This window comes from Malurus melanocephalus, unplaced genomic scaffold, assembly GCF_030028575.1.
Source record: "Malurus melanocephalus ecotype Western Australia unplaced genomic scaffold, MMel_1.1 scaffold_82, whole genome shotgun sequence".
NCBI lineage: Eukaryota > Metazoa > Chordata > Aves > Passeriformes > Maluridae > Malurus > Malurus melanocephalus.
This window is the reverse complement of record NW_026623314.1, coordinates 2,460,064-2,484,413: the sequence shown is the minus strand read 5'-3', so window position 1 is coordinate 2,484,413 and position 24,350 is coordinate 2,460,064. Positions and strand designations below refer to the sequence as shown.

At 42.2% G+C, this 24,350-nt stretch overlaps 1 long non-coding RNA gene across 1 annotated transcript in view; it reads right to left on the bottom strand.

Moving 5' to 3' along the window:
* LOC130574452 (uncharacterized) overlaps positions 1 to 24,350 on the bottom strand; it is a 66,775-nt gene that overhangs the window by 26,161 nt on the left and 16,264 nt on the right. The window contains exon 2 of the long non-coding RNA XR_008965438.1: positions 11,368 to 11,423. This is a non-coding gene — a long non-coding RNA (uncharacterized LOC130574452). The remainder of the gene's footprint in view (positions 1 to 11,367; positions 11,424 to 24,350) is intronic.

Sequence of the window (24,350 nt, the reverse complement as noted above, 5' to 3'; positions counted from 1 at the left end):
TATTACGATGTTCCATTAGACAGGGGATAATACAATTGTAGGCTGGAAATTAACTATGGAAACATGTTGATATGGTTATATGAAGTCATGAAACTTTTTCAAATGCAGAAGTACTGCATCTACAATACAGTTTAAACAAGTTAACTTATTTCAACTGTATATGCATAATAAACTTTTGCTCTATGCTGTCATATCAGATACTCATTCTTCCAAAACAAAAATATTTTAGTTTTTCAATACAATAAGGCATTTAATGACTATGAAAAAAGCCCCTGTGGTTGAACTTGAGTCAGAACATAGTGCTGCTTCTGCTTTCAGCCCAAAAAAAGAGAATGCCTATCATCATCATTGAACAGCAGTAATATTTATAGACAAAAGTAGCAATTCAGTTTTATTACTTTTGCATTTTTAGAGTAAAAGAACTTTATCTTTTAGACAAATGGCACCAATATTGCGATGGTGTGCTGGAAAAGTATCAAGAAGGGAGCAGGGGTAGAAGAATCTGAAMCCAGCATCACAGCAGAGCCAAAGGWGSTGAGGTCAGCTGATGTTACAGCTTGTATGAGAGGATTCCCTTCAAAAGCAAGGTCCAGGTGCCAGACCCAAGTGCTCAGTGCTGTTTTTCCCAGAAGGATTCATTCACAGAACCGGAATATAATGTAGACCTAAAGGTGCTCTCCTCGGCTAAACTTTAATAGAGCATTAACTTTTTAACAAAGGTCAAATAAATTTCAACACAACTCCTCAGCTTAGCATTGCTTAAATAAAACCTGTGTAACCATTTGTTGAACCCCAGCTCAAGAGCAGAATTAATTACTAGCCTCAAAGCCTTCCCCAGGATATTAGAACAGATCTACTACAGTTCATTTAAAAATGAAATGTTTCATTGTCCCTGACTACCAAGGGACAGACAATTTGCCCATCAGAAACARCCTGACCATCACGTAGCCATTCCCAAATAATCAAGCTGAGGACTCACTTCTCTGAATAAGTGGGTTTGGGGTTTTTTTTTAGTGTTTTGACCTCCATCACAAAGTTGAAGGTTTTTTTTCAATTTCCTCATTTCTGAGCATGCTAGTATCCAAGCAAGGAAGAGGCAGAACTTTCACTTCTCACCTGCTCACARAAAGGTCACACCTCACTGTTAACAACTCAACTGAAATACAGCAGGAAGCTCCAGTCATCTGAGACAATGGGAATCTTTCCCATTCTCTGTGAGCTGGTTTAAAGCCAACTAAACCATTTTTGAAAGCCCACATCAAGGCTGTGAGAGAGGAGTGCTGRAGCATGGGCATGACAGAAACACTCCGAAGCTGGGGACAGGACAGGACAGCAATGATCCCCCCACTGTGAAGCATCCCTGCATGTCAGTCACCTGCTGGCTCAGTCAGCAGCACAGAGAAAGGCATCACTTCGGGAAGAAGATCACTTCCAGTGGTGAGGAAGTGGAACAGACTGCCCAGGGAAGCTGTAGATGCCCCATCCCTGGAAGTGTTCAAGGGGCCAAGCTGGATGGAGCTCTGGGCATCCTGGTCTAGTGGGAGGTGACTCTGCCCATGGCAGGAAGGCTGAACTACATGATCCCTAAGATCCCTTCCAACCCAAACCATTCTGTGATTCCRTGAAAGGACAACCCTACCGTGGACATGCAGGTTAACATGCTGCCAGCTGTTATTCTGCGGGCAKGTTGCACACTGGCCTTTTACACAGCTTTTGATGCATTATCCAAACACCAACATAGGCTGAAAGATTACTTCTGGCAACTTTATATTTCTATTATAGGCTCCACCAGTCACTYGTCTATTGTGGCTGCATGTGTTTCCTATTTAAGAAAAGGACTAAAGCAGTTCCTGGTTTGCCACATCTTCAGAGAGTTTGCGCAGCAGCTTCCTCTACTCCGCATTGCTCTGCACTGGTGAACACTCTCTTCTCTCTCAACCTGCTCAGAAACATGCTCAGCCACCTACAAAGCCAATTKACAGACACAAGGTAACAAAATTAGGCATTTCCAAACCACGTCCATTATGACAGCCCATAGGATTTTTTCCTCCAAACCTAGATTTCAATCCTCCCTTCTCCATCTGCACTTTCTACCTCTTTCAAAATAATGAGCAAACATTTCTCCAGCTTCACAAATCTGGCACATTTCATTTTCCTTGTCATTTAAGAGATACTATTAATACCAAATAGTTTGTGTGTAAGAACACTGTGCACTTTTATAAAGCTTTTTTCAAAGCATCCTGTGATCTTCCACTGAAAGCATTAATTTGTCACTTCCACAGTACTTCTAAGGTTTGTATTACAAATTGTGATCTCACACAGGTGGAAGCTCTGGGGCTAAAGTGACTTGCTGTTGGGCTGACCACCAGCAAACCTCATGTCCTGCCTTCCCAAATTCTGTATTTCAGCATTTTTGGCCAACCCTTGCTCCAGTGTTTCCTGCCCTGCACCCAACTTCAGATGTCATCGTCCCTTCCTTTCTCTATTACCACACCTACGTAAGTCTCTGGCAGAACTTCCCAGACTTTTTTTCCCCCAAACATTTCCTGAAATTAAGTAATTAAATGATTAAGGAACAAGTTCACCACCTGCTAAAAAAACTACTTATACAAACCACATTCTCACCTACAGCAATCTCTATGGTTGTGTTTTTAAGACCCAGCTACATTGGCTGAACACAAAAAACTCATGTTAACCCCTTCCAAATTGAAAGAATACTCTCAGGACCTGGTCTTTAAAAATAATTTCCCTGGATCAGCAAGAGACTGCTAGTAAATATCACATAACTCTCTATTTGTTTTAAACAGGAGAAAAGTAACATAGAAGGCSTATATCTCACCTTCAACTACTCTTCAGGTACTATTATACAGTTAAGTAAAATTGTATTTCTTTAATAAGAAGAAAATATATACACATATGAAAGAGGACAAGCAACCAGAAAAGGATTAACACTGTAATATTACATCAACAGCTAAAACGTAAGGAAATAATTTAACATTTCATCAGCAGTGAAAACCAAAGCCATGTATGAAAAAAAGCAGCCTATGCAAATGTGAACTTGTCTTGCATTACAGACAGCACAGGWTCTCCAAACTTTATGTAACTCACGAGGGCCTAAAGAGCATTGCTTGTTTTGATTCTTGCACCAGGATTCATCAACATCTGGACACACCATCGTCTTTCTTGTTTTAATAAAAACACTTCGATAATGTAAGAGAATATCTTGTATTAACCACTGTCACCTATGGCTTTGCTGAACAACGGCCATTGCAACTTGCACTCAAACCTCGTGTAACAACAGGTCTCACCAGAAACCCATGTCAGAACTTCAGATCATGCTACAGATGATCCTTAACYACTGATCCTGCTGAACTCTAAATTTAACAGTAGTTTTCACCTCATTTTGTGTGTCAAGTAATCAGAACTATAAATAATTTCAAGACTTGCTGTTCGTCAAGGTATTCAGAGCATGCCATCTAATCCTTTCATTCTCTCACATGTCTGAGAACTGGAGAAGCAAGAACACACCTTCATCTGGCTCTGACCCTCAAACCAGAACTGAGGAACAACAGCTGGTCCCTGAGTCAGTGACACACAGAGCACATATTTAACAATTGCTAGAGAGATAATGCAGGCACCCCTTGAGAATTCTCCAAAAACCTCTCTTGGTAGAATTGCCAAAATTTCTAGGCAGTATGAACCATTCAAAAGATCATTTAAGGAAAGAACTACACAGCAAGCTGCACAGGTATATCCCAAGCACATTTTCTGTGTTTTTCAATCAGTGAAAGCTTGTTGGATATCCTCCTAGCATGGTGTCAAGAAGCTCTACTTTTACTCAGTTTTCTTATGAGATTGATGGTGTAATTAATTCACCTTCAGAGAATATTTCTGATGAAGACTTCATCACCTACCTCTCTTAAGGCTGCAAAAGGGGACGGTATTTTAAGCTGCAAGTCAGGAGAAGAAAGCAGASAGTAAAAGGACAGAGATAATTTGTTCTCTTAAGTTGTCTACTCAAGAAATCCAGAGGAAGTTTAAGTGGGACACAGTCAGGTCTATGCATTTGCCTGTCTTTTGACAGCACAGAATAGGGTAAGGGCCAGAGAGTGCACACTTTTCCTTTGTAAAAAAATAGCATGCCATCATTAGAATAACACCCAGCAATGCACAGGATCAACGTGACAACACTAGTATATATTAGAGATAAATTCTTCTGAGCCTGTAACAGACAGAGCATTCCCACACCAGCAGAAGATGACTTTGGTGGGAGGGTACCATTACTCAAATCCCCCCACAGCCTTCCCACACTGCCCTAAGGAGATTGCTCGAGTCACTTCAGAGGGAGATGCCCAAAATGAGGCCATGTATGACATCTCTATGGAAGTAACAGTCTTGACCTTTTTAATCTCCAGGAGTTGCTCAAATACTTCASTCACAGGCAACTGTTGGAATAAATCATGAAAGCAGTACACTGTTAAGGCTCACCATCTGAAAGCAAAAGGCCGATGAAGTACAAAAGCAACAAGCCTACTTTCCTCCTGATAAAATGGAGAGGGAAAACCAGACCCAACCCTGTTGGCACACTTTGCAGTCAAATCCTTTTGACAATTTATGAACTTTTTTTCTTCCTCCCGTTTAACAAAATAACTTCAGCAGTGTAAAAGCTGGCAACATCCCTATCTTAGAAGAAAGTTGCTCCATTCCTTATGGGTAAGCAGTGCACACACACACACAAAACCCCACACCCACAGGAAATTGAGAGTTATTCATTTAGTTTTAGCCAAGTCTTTGTGAGACTGTACCTTTTGACTATTAGTTGATGGTAAATGTGCAACTGTCTGGCACTTAATGTCATATAAAAACTAGACTAAAAAACCCTATCAATATTAAATTTAACCTTCAGAAAAGAACACTAAGTGGTATGAATGCAATTGTCTGGAAAAATGCTACTTAGCAAAAACAAAACAACTACACCCCCACATACATGCAATATTTAAAAGAAAGAATTCAAAGCTGTAATTATGTTCACACAAACCTGAATTGCAGAGTACAAGCAGTTCAATGATACAAAATCCTGTGTTATTTGTAATGACACCATGTACTTCCTATCGTATTTTTTCCCTGGTATTTTGGGAGCCTGATGRGATGCTGTCCATTGCCGTTACCAGGGATCAGAAAGAAAATATTAAATGAATTCTTGTCATCTGCACAGAACTTGAAACTTGGAGCAATAGTAAGCAAAAAACTAGTAAGGCTCCCTTCTGGTAAAGTATATTTTTTGCTAGGTATAGTTTCTCAGAGCAACAGCTGGTTTTGATAGAGCCATAACACAAAATTACAAACTTCTAGGAATTAAAAACAAACAAACAAACAAAACAAAAAAAAAAAAAAAAAAACAAAACACAAAAAGCTCTGGGAGACACCCTTGGGGAACTGCATTTGGGAAGGCAGCAATCCTGTAAAAAATGACTGGGAGTCACAGCAGGCACCATCCAGACACTAAATTTCCTGCAAAAATCCGCAGCTAAGCAAGGAAACATAACCTCTGGGTGGATAAGAGCATTATTTCATATAAGGCAAGGCAGGGAGGGAGAGCGTTGTCTAAAAAACTGTAACAACAAGGGCAACATGCATTTCTGGTCTATTCACTTCGGAAAAGAAAATACCACTAAGAACAGTGAAAGATTCAGAGAATACATCTTATATCGAGAGTTTAAACAGTCTGCATATTTGGCTTATCCAAGAGGATAATGGTTATCAGTGACTTACCAACAAAATGGCTAAATGTCTCAACCAAAATTTACTCAGAAGATAAAGAACACATTAGTCAAAACCAGGACCCCAAAAGATGCTTCTGGTCAGATGAAAATGTTTTGAAGAATTCAGAATTAATCTTCTCTGCATGACTCTACATAATTACAGTTGATTGATATGATGCGTAGTATGCTCAGAAACTCATTGACAGCAAGCTTGCTAAATGCAGTTTCTCCAAGAACCACTTTCTATCTTATCCAGCTGACTGAAATCTTGTGCAATTCCAGTGCCATTTATATCTTTCCCACTTCACAGCAGTGCTATCCATTCAGAAATATAGACCTTTGCATTCAGGTAGCTCCAACCAGTATGGGTCTTGGAGCACAACTCTTCAGAAGCACCTGCTGCTCTCTACAGACCATCAGAATATTAAAATCAAAATTCATTTTGTCTTCAAAGTGCTCCATGGCCTCAGTTCAGGTATTCAAAGCTCTTCCCTGAGCTCCACAGCAAACAGCAATCTACTGTTCTGCTACTCAACCTGATGTAGGGCCAGGATTCAAAAGATTGGTAATGGTGGTTGGCACTTCAGTACTGAAAGTCAATCAGATCCATGTCATAAATCAACAGCAAAAAAAGGGGGGAAAAAGCCCCAAAACAAAATAGYCCCTACGATCTGTAACGTTCCTTGAGCCAGGCTTAACAAAAGCAAAGAARGCTCTCTGTATTAAGGCTAACAATAATTAAGGATAACAATGGCAGGACCTCGACATCCTAAAAACAATAATTAATCATTTCAACAGTAAGTATCATTCTCTTTTTACTGAAAGGGGAGCTGACTCAAAGACAACCAAGGGAGTTGCCCAAAACCACAACACCAGTCATTAGCAGAGCTGCAGTTGGAAGTTTCTGGCTGCCAGCGCTACTTTCAATCACTGCCATTGGCAGGCAGCCCACAGCCGCAGAGCTGGGACCCCGTGTGCTCCCTGGTCACCTGCTCCCCACTCCCTGCTCCCAGCTCCAGCCACACCACCACCATCAGAGAAGGATGAAGGAGTGTCCAGCCARGGTGGTGAGCTCAGGGATGAGCACCAGCAGTGAGCATTTTACAGGACTGATTTCAGTTTCTCTTAGCTACTTAGTCAAGAGTGCAAAGTTACTTACATATTACAGAGCCAGCCAGCTCACAACAAGGGTATTCTAAAGCCAAAGGTAGTATTTTTTGTAACAGTAGGTGGAAMAGTATTAAATAGGTGAATTTTTCATCTTAATTTTTACAGAAGCAACACAATTCTTGTAATAAGCAGTTTGGGAAACCCAGTGTGACAGAGATGGGGAGGGGGAAGTGAGTATCCTGCATTTACACCAAAAGCAGAACCACAGAAATCTGCTTTTTGTAGCATAATTAGTCTTAATTTATATATAAAATTCCATCTAGGTCTCTGTTGCATTAGCTGAATACACTCCCCTCATTTCTATATTCTGCCTGATACCTGCCTATACTGAGCTCTCCAGACATTCCTTCCAACTCACTTGATCCTTTGAAGCTGACAGTTATCTACAAATTCAGGCACTGAAGTAATTTATTCTTTTAGAAGTGTTAAGCATTTAAAACTTGCAACATCAGATTGTGCAAATATTCAAATTTTCTGGAAGAAAAAGAAAAGAAAAAAGCATTTACCTTGATGTCTACATTTATGTATATATTCTCCCCCTACACACTCTTATCTAGAGGCTTTTCCTCATGCATTAGATTTCCCATTTTTCTCCCTGTGCTTTCCAGGTACTTTCCAGATATTGTGACRTAACAGCTAAACAACACAAGAAAAGAAACTCAAATTACCTGTTACCATTTTATTCAAATTACCTTTCTTATTGTGAAAATTTTCCTAAGATGGCTTCTGTAGAGACAAAAATATTCACGGGCAGTGTCAAAGGAAATTATTAAAACTCATCTAGCAGTGATGCAAGAGTTTTGTGCTGACCCATATTAACACAAGAAGAAACCACAATGTACCAGTCTGGACAGAAATAATTCCTGGACTTTGCCTTTATTTTGTCTCATCAAAATCAAGCGTTTCTCCCAGTAAACAAGAACACAAACACACCCAAAATGAAAAAAAACACAAAACCAAACCCACACAAACACTTCAACTGAGTTACTGTGGTTCTGCATGTGTAAAATCAGGGGTTTCACTGCCAAGACTCGTTAGAAAAGAACAACCAGAAAATGTTTGCAAAACAGATTACTATTATGAAGGGCATTAACAGCTATTAATAATAGAATACACATCAACCTACTGCTTTTTACATAGTCAATACTAACTGGCAACCCAATTTGGAACTGTTAAGACAAGAGACCTTGAAGATGCCGTTTGTCAGGTCTAAGCTAACAGTGGGTGAAAATAGGCCTGATAACAGTAACTTCCTTGTCATTTCCTTTCAAAAGTGACACAATGCTGTTTCAGCGATCAAAGTAATTTTTATCTCATAAACCTACCTCAAAAAATAGATTAGGCCTTATAGAACAATTTTATATTTATGATCTGAGCTATMGGGCAGACCTCATGAAAACTGGACTGGCAGCTCACAAGGGCTCCAGGCTGCTCGGAAGGAAGCAAGATAAAGGCACAAGGAAATATGGGGGAAGGAAAAGAAAATATTGGGTGAGAGGTCTGGCACCTATCAACATTGCTGCGAGCTTGCCAAGTCTCATAATTTCATCACTAGGCTTCAGGAATATTAAAAGAGCCATTATTTTTTTTTTTATTCTACTCTGTCACGTAATCAGTAGGACGGGTGCCAAAAGCCAGCCATTACAAGGAAGTCACCATGGCTAGCATTGAAACAAGSTTATTCTCAGCACAGACTGCACCATCTATTGTTGCTTTAAATGGGATTTAAACCCCTTTAATTGCTATGGCAGCCAGAGACATGGCAATGCTTCCGAAGGACTCCTCCAGACGAAGAAACAGAAGGGAATGGGTCAGGAAATATCCATGAAAACTGTAAGCAACCAAGGGAAAACACTGATAGGAGGCACAGTCAGGACCTGAGGGCATGTTTGGGACAAGATCCACATGACTGTCTAGAAAGGTGAAAACCTAAATGTAAACGGGGAGTGGGAATGCAGAAAGGGAGCAAAAGGTTAAAAAAGGAAATAATGAAGTAACACTGATGATATTTTTAGTAGTTAGGGATAGTTGAAAGAATGACACCTGCAGCCTTGAGAAGGAACACAAYCAGGACAAGACACTTCTTGTAGCACAGGAGGACCAAGAGTGTGGCAGTAGCGTTTTTCCAGCCCAGGTTGCTGGGGAAAGGATAAACAATGCCCTCTTGGAGAAAGGAGAGCAAGATACACCCACTCCTAGCTCAGAATTAAATTTTACACTGAGAAGGTATCGCACAAAATGAGAACAGAATATTTCCTTCTACTGGTGAAAGACAAGAGCCTGTGAAAAGTGCAACTTCTCCATTGGAAAATCTCATTTTAAAGCCAGTCCAGTTGCTGGGATCTAGCTTACAATTTGCACTTGCCTGGAGCTGCCAGTAAAGCAGTGAGAGGAGGTGTCATGGCCTCAAGCTGCAGAACTTGCTAGAAACAGTTTCCTCAGTGGCTGTTTTACAAGAAAAGGTGAGAGTGAGCTTGCACTGGGAGAGACACCACGACAGCAATCAGCTGCTGTGCCACAAGAGCCGCCATACAGATTTATCAATCTTTACTCCACGGAAGAGAGGARTACATGTATTACTATTATTTAGTGTACATGTATTACTAAATAATATAAATATATAATACATGAAAATAATGTCTTCAGGAAACACTAGCAGCTGAGTATGACTACGTTGTTGTCTCACCAAATTGTCCCGTCCCAATTGGTGACGCACACCGAAGTCTGCAGCACTGCTTTGACACAGGACAAACAGACTTCTCAGTCAACTGAATCTGAACAAAGCAGTCTGGACATGAGCACTGCCACCTGTCCCACTCGGGCTGTGCYTCTTTCCAACAAGAACACGCACACACGGTGGCAATGCCACGCTGGGCACCGCTCAGCCTCCAGCCGCAGCAGGGTGCGTGGAGTGGTGCGGAGGGGTGCCAGCCCACGATGGGCTGGAAACTCTAAGAAGTCCTGAAAACAATTTTAACTACCCATTCTTGGGTAATTTTAATTACCCATTCTTGGAGTATGGGAGGACTGGTTGGAACACGTGCGAGTGAAGCAGCTTGTTTACATAACAAATGCGAGGTGCTTTGTGGAACAGGGCTGCAGACTGCGAGCTCTCTCACCTGCAGAGCTGGGTTTTACCAGCTACACACACAAAAGACCACCTTCGTGTAGAGTAAGCCTTTAAAGAAAATATTCACAGCATGATCCAACAGTGGCATGGAAGAGGGTGGCTTGAATGGACAAAATGTCTGACATTGGCAAAAAAAACCCAGGCAGCCACCAAGTCTTTGATTCCTGTGTACTCCACACAATGCCAAGAGCCATTCAAAGTTTTCAGTTCTTGCCTGAGCAGCCACCTTCAAAAGGCTGATTCTACTCAGAAAACAGAACTTACATGAAAAAAAGAATAAGAAACAAACTGACAAATCARAAAACATCAAGAATGTCTAAAAGAGCTCAATGTCTGAATCCAAGGCAGAAGTCATTTAGTCCTGGTCCTCACACAATGGCATCATGCATTTAGCTGTTTCCACAACGTTTTSCTACCAAGAGCCAAAAAGAATAGGGATTTCTGCAGCCTGTAAATGGTACAGAACTCAGGAACAAGGGGAAGACAAAAATGAAACACACAAGTGATAGAGCAGGATAGTTGCAGTGTGTATTGTACACTGGAAGACAGTGACAATGCCCAGGTAACACCACTTTTGTGTCCGGCTGTTTGTTGTCTGAATATGGTTATCCCAACATCTAAAAGTTCTAGAGACATCTGTTCTTCTCTAGCAGTAGAAACCTGAGGCAGAAACCGAAAGGGAAAAGGTATCTATCTAAACACTGCCTTTTAAAAATGCTATTAATAAAAAAAAGTTTATGAAGATCGCAAACTTGCAGCTTCCTTCAGCACATTAATGACAGCAAATATTAATTTCAAACKCAAACCTAGAGTGTTTATACTCATAAATACTCTGTCCTAATAAAAAACAGTCCAAATCTGAAAATTCTGCAACAAGAAAAACAAGTTGTAAAGCGCAGAACTTAAAACAGCTTGAAGATCTTTCCAACTTTTAAATGTCGGGGGTGGGGATGTGGGGAAGGGCAATATCTCAAAATTAAAGAAGAGCTTTTCTACATAGTCTGTTACTTGAAAAAAAAAACTCTAAAATAATAGCAAGACTATCTTGCTAACCCCTACGCCTGTAAGGACATACATTTTTGTCTTCTGGACTTTGTGCCTCAGTTCACCAGGAGAAGGACTGGGTCAGAAGCTGTATAGAATAGGGATGGTCCCTGCTCAGAGGGGCAGAGGCAGATAATTTAAAACTAATCATCACAATTATTTGCAGGGTTTTTCCAGGGGAAAAAACTGTTATCTTCAACCCAAAAAACCTACCAGTGAGACAGTTCTGTGTAGGCACATGTCTCTTATTCTTTCTCTTACCTTATCAGACACATCTCCTTGTCCTATTCAAAATACAGCAAGTCATGAAATTCCATCTGCAATGAAAGGAAAAGCCCATTAATACTTCCTGATAACCCTAACACAAAAGTCTAATAAGCAGTTCCCCCAAAAAAAAAAAAACTTCTCCTGCTATTCCAGTATAATCTACACTCCAGGCAAGTCACACTTCCATCTGAGGCAATCTGGGAAGCGTGGATAATAAAGGTATTAAAGATGTTGTAACATGTCCTGTAAGAAACATGCTCTTCTTCCTTTGGCAGGGATAACAGAGGTGGCCAAAGCATACAGGTTGTCCTGCAGAGTCGTAAGTAAGTCTACAGCATCCTCTCATTAAATTAAATGAGCATCAAATTACATAATGTGAACGGCTGCAAAATGAAACCAATAGTAATAGCTAGAAATAATCCCAGTGGTGTTATACATCGTGGAGACAATTTTCCATCAGACCATATAACCTGGGTAAGCAGCACCTTTYATCTCCAGGCCAAGAAACTGTCAGCATGCAACCTCCCTTAAAAACAGTAAAGCATGCAAGAAACGGATGGAACAAAACTCTCATGTTCAAGTTAAAATGATGGCTACCCTGGACAAGCACATTTAATTTCCTAACACCTTTACAGACCAACCTTTCAAAGCAACCAAGATGTTTTTATAATATAGGTAAACATGACACAGTCTAGCATACTTGGAATCAGACGAAAGAATGCCACACACAACCAACATATTTGCAACCTTAAAACTGTCAATAAAATTTACAGTCCGGACATACTCAGGCTTGAACAAACACTTTGCCATGGTTCTATTAAGAAAAGACGACATGACCTGCAATTCAGCCGGCCCATGAGTCACTAGGGCAGAAGAGAGACCTCCCATCTGGCAACCTGAAAAGCTCTAAGAGTCTGACTAGAGTGAGAACTGTGAATCAAAGACCTAAAAACACAACCAAACTAATCCTTTCACACGCTCTTTTAGCTCTTCCAGTGTCCTGCCCACAAACCTAGAAGTCCAGTGCCAGTCTCGAAAAGGTCAGAAAAGTGCAATGGTGAAATGGCACGCCATATGAAAGAATACCATTAAAAAAAAAAAAACCAACAAACCAACCAATGCTTAATTTTTCAATCCAGTTATGTGGAAGGAGATACAGCAGGAATGAAAAGACTTGAAGCAAACAGTTTTTATATTTGTCTACCTCTCCTGTAGTGATGCCRCTAAGCATATCCCTGTACCTAAAGTACAAAACCAGGGGCACCCTCACTTGGCTCTCCTTGAACACTGAGCAGCCACAATGCCAACAGATCTCAGCAGGAACCCATAGGTGCTCCGTGCCACAGACAGGTGACATCTTTCATCTGCCACTTCCCCACCAGCAAAACCGGGATAGCAGCACATGGGTCCCCAGCCAGGKTGCAAACTGCCAGCTATGGGATGCTTCCTTTTCCTCTTAAGTGTACATTAGTACACAGTGCTAAAAAATAAATCACCTTTCATCCTGAAAATACCACTTTCTCAGATTCTTTTGATGATCATTAATTTTTTTKCATTACCAGAATTATATAATAACACAGTTACACCACTATGGGGTTTGGGCTTGTTGTGGGTTAAGGTTTCTCCTTTTGTTTYCTTTCTTGGGGAATTTTTCTTTCCCATTTTGTTGCTGGGATACACTGATTGCCAAGCCATTCTTTTGATGGCTGGGCGATTAGGGAAGGCATAAGAACCTACGCCCCACCCAAAGGGTCTCCCTGGGCACTGCTCCTGCCTGGCAGGTTTTTTTCTTCTCTTTGGAGAGAGGGAAGTTCTCTTGGGAGTTTTGGGCTCGGGGAGGGCATGTGTGTGGGGACCGGGGGGTAGCTTCACTTCCTGCCCTGCTTGGCTCAGGGGAGGACGGTGGATCTGCTGCTGCAGAATCCAGTGTCCTGTTGTCAGTTCCTGTTTGCTGTACTGTGATCTTCTGCCCCCGTGCCTTGCCAGGACCCCTGGGATTCCAGCTGCAGTGGTTGAGTTCTGCTGCATCCCGTCTGCAGCCACGGGATTCTGCTCGTCTCCTTGCTCATCCGGCTGTCCTGGGGTTTCTCGCTGTCCAGAGGAGCACCGAGATCGGCGTTTCCGCTGTGAGTTTGCAGAGGAACTCTTTTCTCCATCCATCTCTGCTGTTCTGTGTCCGCCATTGGCCACGCGGGAGATCTGAACCAGCGGGACCCGCGCCACAGCGCCCCCTGCAGCTGCCGGGGAATCATCGCACCCGCCCTGCCCGRCYGGGAGCCAACAGCGCCCCTGCCGGCTGGGACTGGAACTGCACCAAAGGGGAGGGTGTGTCTGTGTGAAGCTGTCACTGGGTTTGGGACTGGATTGGTTGTTGCTATTGTTATTGTTACTTGTTTCACCTTGTTACACATATTAGTAAAAACTGTTATTCCCTTTTACCCATATTCTTGCCTGAAAGCCCGTGATTTTACAAAGCTGTAATAATTCGGAGGGAAGGGGGGTCATATCCACCACTCCAAGGGGAGTTCCTGCCTTCATTGGCAAGCACCTGTYTTCCAAAACCGAGACAGGTTTTTTAAAAAAAATTGGTTTGGGGGATTTTTCTGTATGAAGAAGAGATCTTCTGTCCACATTACAGAATGATTTGAACAAAAGAGAACCATTGACCAAGAGCCCCCTCCAGTATCCCTACCCTCCCATTCCCCTGCCAACCCAGTAAAATTCCTCAGAGCACAACCTCTTCCTGGCTATTTTCAGAGCAACTGTAGCAATCATACAAGAACAATGGGGAAGTTTGTTTTACTCAAAGTAAATGTTTTGCAGCTTCCAATGTAAATATTTTAATTAATGGATTTTTTTTTTTAACTCTCTACTGCCTTTGTTCACATTCACACAGAGCTATCAGGACAGAAGCACTCTACAGCCATAACACAGAGAAGAGAAATACAACACAGAAGAATGACATGCTGACTTCTGAAAAAGTACCTTCATAACCACATTAAAACTCAGTGGGCAGTGGTAAGAATTTAAAAGAAGCAAGTTGCTTGTGTCGCATGTCCAGCCAAGGGCCTGTGCTAGTTCTCATTGAAACTGTGGGCTTATTTTCATAGCCAGCTGGTGAAAACCACAACCCAAATGTATTTCTAAACAACCTCATGCCCAATGACCAGGCTACAAAAAAAAAGTGACTTATCTTTTTGTGTCAAACATCAGTATGGCAGATCCTAACCATACATCACTGCACATTCACTTCACAGAAATGCTCCAATCTCCTCTTAATAATCCACAAACCAAGCGCTGCAGACTCTGTTGCAGGATGGGACTTGGATTCACTCTCTCTGGGCTGGATGGTTTTGCACTACAGAAAGTGGYTTGACTGAGAAGCCAAGCCATCCTGCTCCTGTGATCGTTTCTGGATCCAGGAGCACCCCAGGTACAGGCAGCTCTTTCTCTCTGAACAGCACCTCTCCCCAAAGAAACCATCTTCCTCCTCTGCCCCCAGATACGGGGATACAGTTTGGATGCGATACCAGCAGATGGCTGGCATTCAAGATTTTTTTCAATTTTCTTTTTCAAATGAAGTAGGACACAGATGGTGACGTTCCTGCTTTCCCAAAGCCTGGAACATGATCGTAGACCTGTCTGAGCTGGGAAGCTCAAAYCCGTAGTATGTTTCTGGAGAGCTGCAGAAATTACTGCACAGACCAGTTTAGCCTGAACCAGTCCCACACGTGGCAGTGTTTCCCTTTCCCTGCTTTTATCTRAATGGGAGGTTTTGTTCCTCTTGTACTGACCTCACCACACTCGATCCCTCTCAGCAACATCCTTCCAGAAGCTGAAACACCTCTGCAGAAATTCCCTGCCACTGTAAGCAATGCACATGCTACCCAGGTAAAATCYTCACTGTATCTTTCGAAAATTACCACATTTGTACTCTTCCACCACCTCATGCAAGATGCTGGTTGCTCATTCATAAGGCTCCCCAGATTCTGTGAATCTCCAACCACCATCCACACTGGCAGCTCCATCACCTCTAGCCACCATGGCAGTGGCAACTGGCACATCACATCCCACTAGGCAGCRGTTAGCACTGGAAATTATGGGAAGAGGCCTACTGCCCTCTTTTCTGCAAGAATTACTTACTGAATGAGGAGCAAGACCTCCCCACTGCATTTCATCAAGAACAAACTTTCCACAGTCCTAAATTAGTAAATGCTGACTATCAACCACTCCTCATTTAGGCTGGGGAACAGTTGGGGAGAGAATACCCGGCTCTTACTTGAGAGAGACCCTTGAATTTGGCAGCAGCAGGATGCTGGGGACAACGACGTAGCTGATGCTCCTGCACAGGCAGGTTGATGCTGCTGTTGTGCAGAAGGAAGCAGAACAAGCAGATATATCCCCCCTCATGGTACCTGAGGCAGGGTAAATGGGTACCAAAGGACAGCAGCAGCTGGGAGCTCCCCTTGCAGCAGGGTCATTCAGAAAGATCTGTTTGCAAAACCCTTCCTTGTCCCTCACAATGCCACAAAGTGAAAGTAAAACTCATATTTGCATGTTGTCAACCACTACAGTGTACTGATACTGTAGATATTTGCACAGTACCGACTTCAGCTTCCACACCAAAAAATAATTGTTTCCACATATTCTCCATCAGATTTTCTGGCWATACATGCAACATTAAAACACAGAGCAAAAATCAAGTAAGTATCACTGCTTGGAAAAGAGCTCTTGCAAAACRCACTTTCCATGGAAGACCCAAGTGAGGAGGCAGACTTTGCACGAAGCCCTCAATGCGCACAGACTTTGGAAAAGGAGATCTCTGAGCAAGCGAGCAACTTAAGTCTTATGCCAGTCTTTTCACCTTCCTCCCTCTTCTAGGGAGTCACTCCATCTGATTTCCTCATGTGCCTGTTTGATCAGCAGTGTGAAGCTTGCACAACCTTCCTGGTGTCTCTGTGGTCTTCCCATCAGGGCAATGAGTAKAAATGCACCCCAAAGGAGCGGAACATTTGTAAGTCTCCCATGCCCACGGGATGGAAAAGAGAGCGAGGAGAGAGAACAGATGAATGTTAATCTCTCCTCCTTGCCGCCAGCAGCAGTCTGTACTCTCCCACACAGACAAGAGGGAGGCTGTACAATTTGTTGAGGCCAAACTGTCTGGAAAAATGCAGGGAGAGAAAACTGATGGCAAAATTCTCTTTTCTTACTGTAGGGAAAGTGAAAGTCAGTCATAGAGTTGCTGATAGAACATGAGACCACAGGGTCTTTAAGGGGCTGCTTTTATGCAAACCGCAGAGCTGGGCTGTGCAGGGCTATCAGTTCAACATATTCGCTRCCTAAAATATTCTGCTCACACACTGCTCACACTCGGACTTCTTATGGAGAATACCTTCATTGGCACATTAAGCCTTTTGTCTGATCGTAAGAACACAAAAAGGACCCAGCACCACTCCATTACGATACTAATTCACAAATGYAGGACTTCTCTCTAGCCTACCTGACTCCAAACACCTACTTCCCAACCACAAGTAGGCAGCCAATAAGCACATGAAACACCGAGCTTGGAGCAGCTGCCACCACAGAGACTTCTTTAACTGATCTGTGCCTCCGAGGTGCCTGTCAGCACACAGAGCTGTACGTGTGCCAAACAAGAGCATGGGGGAGAAGCTCCAAGCAGGAAACAGAAGCTTGTCTTAGATTAGCACAGCTCACTCAAGTATAGTGCTATGCTCAGATTTGGTTCTGATTTGCAAACCTTGCTGCCATTGGCTAAGAGGATGTTTGAAGTTTTGTTAAAATAGGCCAAAAAAAAAGCCAGAAAGCTGAAACAAACACACAAATGAAGTTACCCTAGCAGCAGCAGGTAAACCTTGAAAACCTATGCAAGACACACGTTTTGCAAACCCTGTTTTACAGTATCCTGCTTCTTCCTTTTTCATCTCCCAGCTGAAGGCAGCCACTTGGATGGGCACCTCCCAAGTCTCCAGCACATYATATTCAAAAAGACACAGCAGAAGAGAGCAAAAAAAGAGCTTCTCTGCTGCGGCAGTTTGAGACATTATCAGCCATCTCTGATCATTACTGAGAATCCCCCTCCACCACCCCMAAATCCCTACTACAAGGGGAGCACTTTGTTGCCTGTTGAAATGGTTTACAAATAAGCCAAGCCCAAGACCAGCTTGGCTCCAGGGAAATTTTAAATGGTACTCTAGTGAGCTGGTGGCATGTTTTGAGTTCTCACCGTTAATTCCAGAATGAAGAGTGTTGGAATGGCCCATATTGCCTAAGGACAGCAGATCCTACCTTCAAACACACGTGCCAGCACTGCAGACGTGGTTTTCATACATTAAAACCTGTACAGCAGGAACCACTCCAGAGGAACCACTTGCTTACCCTAGCTCACAATAATCACTGTAGCRGAGGCACACTGCAACCAGTTGCTTGATCAAGGGCATGGGGAAAGTTCTTTGGGTAATCTAGAGAAGGAATCTGAACCTTGAAGGGAAAACTTGAGTGAAGAATRAAGGGAGCAAAACCCCCACTATTTAATGTTAGCATTTATTAATGTTTAGCCTTCAACTGTGGATAAACAGAGAAGGATCTCTCTGCCTGTGCACATATTTGAGACTGTTTACATRCGAAGTCCAAAAGGATGTCCTCATTTTATAAATAATTTGATCTGATGACTGCATCAGAAAAAAGTGCAACTTAGGGCTACATAAAGAGGCAAAACACTTGGCTACTAATGTCTAAACAGGGGGGCAAAGACTAAACATCAGAGTCACTAAAACTCAGCAAATGGTTTATAGCTGAAGCTAAGTGCACAACATAGTGCACATTCGACACACACCAAACTGYGACTCTCCTTAAACTTTCGAAGCTGTGCTTACCAGTAAGTCATTTAAATATTCAATATAAGRGTCTGCTAAATGTAAACACTTCCTCTGCTACTTATACCTGAGCATATCGGCCATCCAGCAATACTCCTCTGGTGTGGCAGGCACAGCACATCTGAAAGCACACTTGTGCAGCCACAGGGTCAGGTAACACACAGGGAGCACTGGGAGAAGTYGAGACTTCTCCCTCACAGAAATGAGGAGAAAAGGTCCCCAGAAGATTTACTGTCTGAACTAAAAGTCTGTAGTTTTGTTTTCCTTTGTCACATGCTCCTGTATGTTCACATGGATGGCTGTAGCTACATGTGTGCGCATTTTGCTCAAGATCAATGACTCTGCATCAGCAGGAGAAACACTGCACACAAGAAACTTTATATTATCCTATGAAGAAATACTATTTCCAGGTAAAATTTGCTCTTCAGTTTAGTTGAGTGCACAGACTTGGTTTCCAGGCTTTTTTCTCAATTGAGAACCTGCAAACAGCACCATAAGAATACCATCACCAGCCTCAAAAGAGGGTCAAAGTATTTGCTACCCCAAATTTTTCACAGACTTGCTAAACTGAGAAAATGATGGGATTTTTTTTTTATGTTATCTATTTACTGCTGCAAGCCATAATGCCAGGTCATACTCCACATATATTGCCTCTTGCCTGAAGCTCAACACATGCCCTTGTACAATCATGAGGCCTGCATGCAGAAGGAACAGAGGATTTTCAAAAAAAGCAGCATACATGTAATTTTGGTGTAGTTAAATTTTCTGTAACTACTGACACTGTATATACAGTATCTGATATCCACTAGGAGTAGGGAATATTTGAAAGAGAAGTACAATTCTGTGCTTTTAAGAAGAATATTTCTAACCAAAAGGAGCAATGAGGACTGCATGCATTTAACTCAAAATCAGCGACCACATGTGGTAAGAAAGGCCTGCCAGGCTGTGATCCTTAATTATGACTTCATCCTGCACAACTCCCTTGAAARAGGATCAGCTGAGACATCTTGCCCAAAGCAGCTTCTACAGAGCACAGCCCAACCAAAGAAGAGACCAGGGTGCCAAAAATAACAATAAAAAAAGTTCTCCCCACAAATAATGAGGCACCCCTTCTAATTCAAACCTATAAAACCAGATTTGTCAAGTTCTAAATTAGGTTGCTGCAGTATTTCATTGCACCATAAATCTTCCTTACACCCTAGTAAAGATGCCTAATAATTTAATATGACATAATTTTATTTTATTTTTTTATCAGGAACTCATCAAAAATTGCCTGAAATAGGCATCWCCTTTTCAGTCCATTTTCCACATACATACAGATTCCAAAATGTAACTGGTTTGCATTTCTTGCATGGAAAATCATTTGCAAAGTACATTTACATGTAGACTACCAAAGGTTGTAATTATCTCTCTTGGGTTTCTTAGGTAGGTCAGTGAACATCCTAACAAAGGCTTCTGTATTATCCCATGATATTCATTCAGCATCATTTTTTTTTTGAAAGCAATACAACCTTTTTAAAGAATTACAACAACAAGTAAAACTTYCAGAAGAAAAAAGTGGGCTTCCAGAGCCAGAAACTTTCAGAACTTTTTTCTTTACTTTTTATTAAAAGGTTTCATAGCCCTTTTTTTCTTTTTTGCTGAAACAGATTACTTCACAAAAATGCTGAATTCCAACTGCCTCATATACTTCTATTTCAGTGGATAACATGCACCTCACATAATGACTTTAAATAAAAAGAAATAAAAGCGGAAGATATTTAAAGGGGGGGGGGAGTGTGAAATACTGCTGGTACTTGTTATCAAAATTTCTAATTCACATTCCCTCCCAACTAATCAGGTCTGTAATAAAAGAAACACTATTTCAAAGCAGTTGCCATGTCTGTATCTGCCACCACTGTAAAAAGTTAAGAATATGATCACATCAAGCACTCTGRAAAATACACATTTTTCCTCATGAAATAGGTACAATGGAAATGGCTCTAGAACTTTAAGACTGCTCAAAGTTTGAAAAAACAGTGATGTCATTATTTTCCTGCTGCCTCTGAGAAGTTTACATCCTTGCTTCCTGCTGCCTCCCTTCACTTTTCTTAACCCAAGAAGCACAGGACATGCCCCACAGCACTTCAGTCTGGGATCACTCGAGGAAGACAGGACAAGTCCATTTACATCTCACCAAGCCTCCTTTAACAGCAATTCAATAAAAGCTGCACTTCCAGAAGCTAAAATAAAAGGCGAACTGTCCTCTTATTTGCAATGTCCCTATGAGTRCRCAYGCTAWMTKTCTTTTTCCTTTACCCTGTTCAGWCAAGGGTCASAAGYAGTGTATGGAGCAGCTAATTCATGGTCCTGATCCTGCAAAACCCCTGCAAAAACGAGGAGAAGGGCCCAAAAGCAACTAGAAGGAGTATGCAGCAATTAAGACGTGTTTGACTACTCTGCTTATCGCATGATTGCACTCCCTGGCACGGAGGCTTGATACAGGGCTTAAGTCAAGATAGTCAGTGTCACAACCATTTCACAGCTTGCTGTCAGATCATAGAGACAATTTTAAAGACAGAAGAAATCAAGAAAAAAAAGCAGTTTTGTTTTTTTTTAAACTTCAAATGTTTTACGCTGGGGCAAGGCATTAAGAAAAATGTTATTTTAGGTAACCGACTGACTCATTTTTTGCTAAAATTAGATTTTATCAACCAATTCCTAAAGAGCCAGGCAATCTAAAAGCAGTTCCCTGCAAAAAAAAGCTGAGTTCGTACTACCCAAGGAACTTCCTAACCCTGATTTAGGCTAACATATAGCCAACCCTGTTTTGCTCTCTTGATTTCCCCACTGAAACGGCGAGAACTTAACTTTCCCCTTCACTTCATTTACCAAACTGCAAAGGTTTCTGTGCTCCACATTTCCCTCAGGGGTGCTCAGGCTGCCGTGGTCCCTGGGGAGCAAAGGCCGTCTATCTGGTGGGCTTCTGARAGGCTGGGCAGGGAGATGCTGTATTTTGCTTTTTCAGGGTCAAATGCTGGGACTAAGAACTGGTAATGGGAAACTKCTTAGTTAACCACTTCTCCCAGCATTCCCAGGAAACTAACTGCCTGAAAAAGATATCTTTTAATTAAAAACAGAACAAAAAGGCCCCTAATTAACCAATTTATCTAAGATTAATGCCCGGCTAGTTTTGCCACAGTTTTTAAGAAYTGGGCTGGCTTTCCCAGCCAAGGAGGAAGTGAGGCCAGACCCTGAGAGCTGCCAGGCTGATACTGATCTGCAAAAACTCCATGAAGCCCAGCAAAATTATTCTGCACTTATTAATAGCTCCACCAATAAATGCATAAYATGGTAAAAACAGTTTTCAACTGTACAAGCCATAAAAATTCCCTTCTAGACAATTTCTGACATTTGAACTGCTCAGATAAAGAAAGGAGCCATCTCAATACCTGTTTTGCTAAATTTGCTTCCCCAGGCATCTCAGTTAATTCTGTGCATCTATATTTAAAGCTTATTTCTGTTATTCTGCTCTGTGCTTTGTATTTTACAACATCTGTAGTGGTAYATATACATGAAATGCATATTGGAATTTTTTTTTTAACCAAGTGGCACACCATATAAGTAATACAAATATCTGACCCTACATCACCAGCTCACCAATACTTCAAGCAAGGATTTTTATTCACTCAGCACTCTTCTTTAAAACACACACACATATCCCAAAGGAAAAACAAGAGAACACAAAATCTTCTCCTTAAGAGTAGTATTTACTAAGAAAAGTTATTTCCCTTAACTGGAACATTTTTATAGCTGGGAAAACAATGCATAAAGAATTTACTAGATTCACAGGCTTGTACATCTATTARTTAAAGTATTTCTCAAGGAAGTTTAACTAACAGTTATGTCTAACATGCACGGTCAGTTAAATAGTGCTGTCCACAAAGTATCTGTATAAAAAGAAGAAAGATAACCTGTTTATCACACAGGTTGATTATCTCAACAGCCAGATTCAGCTTTTATGGCATTACAAGTGACAGCATAAATTTTTAACCATCACAGCCTTAATTAGTCTTGGTACCTGACAGAGTTGGCACCTACTGCTTCCAATGTACTTAATCTTGATTTTGAAATCAAGGTATACAAATCAAATTACTCAAATCCTCAACACTGACTAATCCCCTTCCTGTCTTCAAATGACCAGAAACACCCAAAATCCAACCCATCTACAACTTCTCTTCCCAGAAGTATACTTTCTAGGTTTTCACATACAACAAAAGCTGGAACCTCCCCCAGCTGATCTGCGCAACTTTGATAACTGCATTTTCAAATTAAAACCCAGGAAATTAGTCATGGTGGAGAAGCATCTCTAGGGGACAGTATGGGTGGCCACCAGCAAGATGCATGTTGAAGGCTGTGTGAGAGGGCAAGATTGGTATCTACCACTTCCTCCCTTCTGCCATAAGCATTAGAGAAGCTGAGGGAGTCCYCCCTCACTGTGGACCCAACCCCAAGCACAGGAGAGGGCCACCAGTGCGGGTATTCACACACAACCTTGAGAAGGGGTAAGACCAACACACCTGGCAGGGAAAACTCAATGCCAAAGACATGTAGTTTTGCCAGTTTGGTTAAATAGTGACTTAAATGACTCAGAGAGCCATTCTTATGAAAATCAGAYCTTAAATTTATAAAGGATCAGACCTGCAGTGGGACAATCCAGTCCCYAATAGCTACACAATACCCGTTTAACTCAGCAAAGTCATCACAACATCGTAAAACACACCACCTCCTCACCATGGCAAACACGCAAAAAWGGCTTCTCCCCCCATGGGCAGAGTGGGCCATCACCATGCCCCATACTGCCCCAATAGAAAAAACCCACTAGGCAGACTGGGGGCTTTCTTTAGGAGCTGAGGCCCCAACCCCAGCACAAAGACTTGGAGCCATATGCCAAGTGTTTGACCAGACTCACCCCGCAGACAGTCAGGGAAAAGCAGCGYTCTTCCCAAAGAAATGTGAGCAGCTGAAGCAACCCCAGCCAGCAGATTTCACCTGTCACACGAAGTGTGTGCCACTGCCCATGGCCATCTCAGGGATGGACCCTTGCAGGCCCATTCTCCTCAGGGACAGCACCAACAAACACCARCGCTCCAACAAGGTTTGTTCACTACCATCTGCAGGAGGTCAATGTCACAGGCAAGGAGACAAACACCCAGCTAGACTGAGAACATTTCCACCATGGGGAGGAAGAGGAGAAATGGAAACCAGTGGCAATGAACCACAGGTTGTTCCAACCTGGTGACTGCCTGCTCTGCTACCAGGGWCACTGTCAGGGAGTCAGAGCCACAACAGCTCTGTGAGCACGGCACTGTGAGAGGACAAGACCCTCATTTCTCTTTAAGGACATCATTATTTCCTAAGKGATCTCAGGCAGCCTCCACACCACTGCAGCACCCTGACCCCACAAGTGCCTTCCAAAGGCTGCAGCTTTGGGCTGTGCTGCCTTTTCCCACACCTGCCATCAGACTCCCTGCCCTACATCACCGTGTTTTGTGCAGGTGTGGGCACAGCAGCACTGCCCAACACCGAGAGGTGAGGGAACCGTGCTTGAGCAAGCCCAGGAGGAGGAAGAGGAAGGAGGAGGAGCCCCCCAGCAGAAGAGCAGAGCACAATCTGGCCAAACCAAATTAATCCACCTGTAATCCCAGTTTCGGTGGGCTGGTGACTCCAGGTTTCATAGCAAACTCATTTTTTCTGAATGATTCTCTTCTGCTTTRTCCTCATTAACATCACTTGCTTATTTTTTTCAAAAGCAGAGAAATTACCACTTCTGCTCAGAGCTGTGTAACGCAACTAGCAGCTTTCCTCTTCCACACTGAGAAGCACCTTTAGAATAGACTTTAGCTGTCTGTGCTTAGAAAAGTCAGCTTTAATGGTTTCCTTTCAGCATCTCCACCCCACAGAAAGTACACAGGTTAGATCCCTTTTTCTCAAACTTCAGATGTTTATTGTGAAAGAGCCATGTTAATAGCTTTGCTTTTTTTAAGCTTGCTGGGATCATTACTCCACATAGCCAGGAAAGAGGAAAATGTTCACAAGCAACAG